The sequence below is a fragment of the Saimiri boliviensis genome, chromosome 3 (genome assembly GCF_048565385.1).
Source record: "Saimiri boliviensis isolate mSaiBol1 chromosome 3, mSaiBol1.pri, whole genome shotgun sequence".
In the NCBI taxonomy this organism is placed as follows: Eukaryota; Metazoa; Chordata; class Mammalia; order Primates; family Cebidae; genus Saimiri; species Saimiri boliviensis.
This window is the reverse complement of record NC_133451.1, coordinates 151,310,010-151,314,596: the sequence shown is the minus strand read 5'-3', so window position 1 is coordinate 151,314,596 and position 4,587 is coordinate 151,310,010.

Here is a 4,587-nt window from a genome sequence, read left to right as displayed (position 1 = left end):
ATATGCAGAAAACTGAAACTGGATCCCTTCTTTACACCTTATACAAAAATTAACTCATTATGAATAAAAGACTTAAATCTAGAACCTAAAACCATAAAAACTCTAGAAGAAAACCTAGGCAATACCATTCAGGACATAGGCATGGGCAAAGACGTCATGACTAAAACAGCAAAAATAATGAAAACAAAGCCAAAATTGGCAGATGGGATCTAATTAAACTAAAGAGCTTCTGCACAGCAAAAGAAACTATCATCAGAGTGAACAGGCAACCTACAAAATGGGGAAAATTTTTGCAATCTATCCATCTGACAAAGGGCTAATATCCAGAATCAACAAGGAACTTAAACAAATTTACAAGAAAAAAAAAAAAACAAACAAATAACCCCATCAAAAAGTAGGTGAAGGATAAGAACAGACGCTTCTCAAAAGAAGATATTTATGTGGCCTGGCCAAGAAACTTATGAAAAAAAGTTCATCATCACTGGTTATTAGAGAAATGCAAATCAAAACCACAATGAGATACCATCTCACTCCAGTTAGAATGGTGATCATTAAAAAGTCAGGAAACAAAAGATGCTGGAGAAGATGTGGAGAAATAGGAATGCTCTTACACTGTTGGTGGCAGTGTAAATCAGTTCAATCATTGTGGAAGACCGTGTGGTGATTCCTCAAGGATCTAGAACCAGAAATTCCATTTGACCCAGCAATCCCATCACTGGGTGTGTACCCAAAGAATCATAAATCATTCTACTTTATAGGAGAATGCACACATATGTTTATTGTGACACTATTTACAATAGCAAAGACTTGGAACCAACCCAAATGCCCATCAGTAATAGACTGGATAAAGAAAATATGGCACATATACACAATGAAATACTATGTAACCATAAAAAATGATGAGTTCATGTTCTTTGCAGGAACATGGATGAAACTCTAAACCATAATTCTTAGAAAATTAACACAGAAACAGAAAACCACAAACCACATGTTCTCACTCATAAGTGGGAGTTGAGTGATGAGAACACATGGACCCAGGGAGGGGAACATCACACATTGGGGCCTGTCAGGGGGTCAGGGGATGGAGAGCGATAGCATTAGGAAAAATACCTAATATAGATGACAGGTTGATGAGTGCAGTAAACCACCATGGCACATATATACCTATGTAACAAATCTGCGTGTTCTGCACATGTACCCCAGAACTTAAAATATAATAGAAAAGAAAAAGAAAGAAAGAGAGAGAGAGAAGAAAGAAAGGAAGGAAGGAAGGAATAAAGGAAGGAAGGAAGGAAGGAAAAGAAAGAGAAATTAGGCATTGAATAAGCATAAAAGGTAAATGTTTTTTTGAAAATTTTGTTTGTGCTTGCACTATATTTTGAATACACAATTTCTAACCTTCCAACATCACTGCAGAGTGGGCATTATTAAGCAATTATATAGCTAGGGTATAACTATATACCAGTTTTGATGTTGGTTTCAGTATCACTGGCATTTGAATGCAAATCTTTGACTTAAGTCCGTGTGCATTTCTTGCTGCTAGGCTGTTATTACTCAGGTTTTAGAGAAGTCTCCTCTGGTTAGTAGATGAAGACAGAAGTCCCTCACACAGAAAGAACCTGATCTGGGAATAATTTAACAACAAACTCTGATATATACTGTGTACCAAGATACTGAAAGAAGCTGGACGAGGAAGCCAAGACAGGTGGATCACCTGAGGTCAGGAGTTCGTGACCAGCCTGGCCAACATGGTGAAACCCCATCTCTATTTTTTTTTTAATAGAAAAGAAAAAAAAAAGAGAAAGAAAGAAAGAAAAAAGAAAAAAAAAAAAAAAAAACTTAGCCAGGTTGGTGGCTCATGCCTGTAATCCTTTCAGTTACTTGGGAAGCTGAGGCAGGAGAATCGCTTGAACCCAGGAGGCACAGGTTGCAGTGAGCCAAGATCTCACCACTGCACTCCACCCTGGGTGACAAGAAGAAGACTCTGCCTCAAAAAAAAAAAAAAAAAAGATAGATACTGAAAGAAGTTTCAGATAAAGTCATGAGAAGGTTTACATTTCTGTTGGATGAATCATGGAGAAAAAAAGATGAAAAGATGTAGCTTATGTTTTCAAAAAGAAGACTGTATCCCATCCTGCACATTGTAAACAGATGTGATTATACAGATCCCAAAGTTCTTGAATTCGATATTTTTAAAATGTACATACTTAGAAAATAAACCCATTAATAGTAATATTAATGGGTTCAGTTAGTAAATACCATTATGACTAATCTAATTGCCCCTTTTTCTTATATGGGTTTAGCAAGGTATTTGTCTAAGTTTTTCACTTAGTCCAATGGGCAGGAAAAGAAATGTAGGTTACACAAGAAATTCATAGACTTGTTCATTATATTTTAATCAATAATATGAACAAAGATATTGAATACATTTTACAAAATTTATAAGTAATAGAAAATGGTCGTTAGTAATTAGAATCTAAATACATTTTAATGTACCCGAGTGATTAGCTTAATAACCTGACTTCAAAGTGGGCAAACATGAATTCTTGTATTTGCTTCCAACAGACGGAAGAAAGCGGTAATTTGATTTCACAATAGTATCTAGGAAGTGAGAACACATGGCATTTGAATGAAAGTTAATAAGCTTAACATTAATCTCAACTGATAATATATTGGTACTATGTAGTAACCTATGTGACCTACCTTAATAAAATAGTAGTTGTTTAATTTTAATGTCAATTGAAATTACTTGCCATGTTTGTTAGATTGCAGAATTTCAGAATTATTGATTTGGGTACAAAACAGCCAAAACTTTTCTCATTGCAGAGCTATCAAACAATGAGAGAAATTGCCTCTGGAAGTTTTGCTTTCAAAATGCAAACTCTTGTGAGAATAGATCCAAATAAACAATCTGCAAATAGCAAGGGATATATATATATATATATATATATATATATATATATATATATATATCCATATTATTTAAAGCACTTCAGAAGTAACCACTTATATATAATTGATATGCTATTTATAGATGATTAATGCAGCTTACTATAACCTCTGAGTTCTCAAAATATTAGGGCTCAGGACCCTTTCATGTGTTTCAAACTACCCAGGACCTCAAAAGCTTTCTAATACGTAGATTATAGCTATCGATATTGACCATATAAAAATTAAAGCAAACAACTTAAATGTATTAATTTAATGATAATAATCCTGTTATGTTTAACACAAATAACATTTTACAAAATATAGCTATATTTTTCCAACACAAAAATTAATAACAAAACTGATTTTTTAAAAAATTTGTGTGTGGCTGACTCATTAGAAGACAGCAGGATCATTATATCTGCTGTTATCGATCTGTTATAATTCATTGTTTTGATTGAAATATATGAAGAAAATATGACCTCCTGCAAATACACAGGTAGAAAACAAAGGACTGCATTTAGTACCTTTTCCAAATAATGTGTATATTCTCCTTTATGTTAAAACTCAGTGAGTGGTAGTATTAAGGTTATTGGTAATATTAACTTTAAACAATATGAATGAATTCTTGTTTCCTATTAAGGCAAAATTCGTTGATCCATCTTGCATTTTCGAATAGCTACATTGCCCATAAACAATTTTGTGACAACCCGAATTAGTCATTTGGAAAATATTGGTTCACTGATTTTCAGGTATTCCAAATGTTGATATATTTTATTAAAGAGTATAAGCAAACCACATTCATTAATAGTAGTACCACTATCATCAGAAAAATCTATTCGTATTGCAAAGGTGGGAAGACTTGAATATGCGATTTTTTAAATTTTAACTTCAACTTCAAAGTTTTTATTGGTAACAAATATTGTCAGTAGTTTTTCTTGAAGTAACAGTTTTACCGTCCATATTTTTTGAGAAAATGTCTGCCAAATACCAAAATTTAGATCAACTTAATTTGTATAACAATTGCTTTCAGGTAAAAAATACAGTTTCATTTTTTTTTTAATGGTCATTTCGGAAGGTTCACAATTCAAACAATTGCTTCTCCTTTGGACAATTATCACGCTATAATATTTAGCAGAAGTGTTTTATATCTGCTTCTTATTTAGTCATACAGATTAATAATAAGATGTACGCTTACAGGTAGAGATTTTTTAATTAATAATTTTTACTGTTTCATGAAGGACAATCTTAAGTAAACTTCATTTTTCCCCTGAAAATGCATGGATATAAAGAATGTAACAACTACTGGTATACTTTGATCCCACTTCCTTGGTTCATTCTAAGGTACCTGAAGTTTCACTTATCTTTGCTTTTTGCACCATCAGTGTAAATGCAACATAGTGAAATGAGGCAATTAATGTCTCAGTGTTATTATGAAAATCATTTTAACCTCACAAATCTCTGAAAATTCTCATGATAGCCTGGAATACTGCAAAACACACTTTGAGAACTTGTTGGCATATTTGTTAAAAGCACGGGATAGGAACTTTACTGGGTGTGAATCACAGCTCCGATTTTAACTGTGAACAAATTATCCTCTCTGTATCTTACTTTGCTCATCTGTAAAGTGGAGATAATAATAGTGTTTATTGCTTAGAA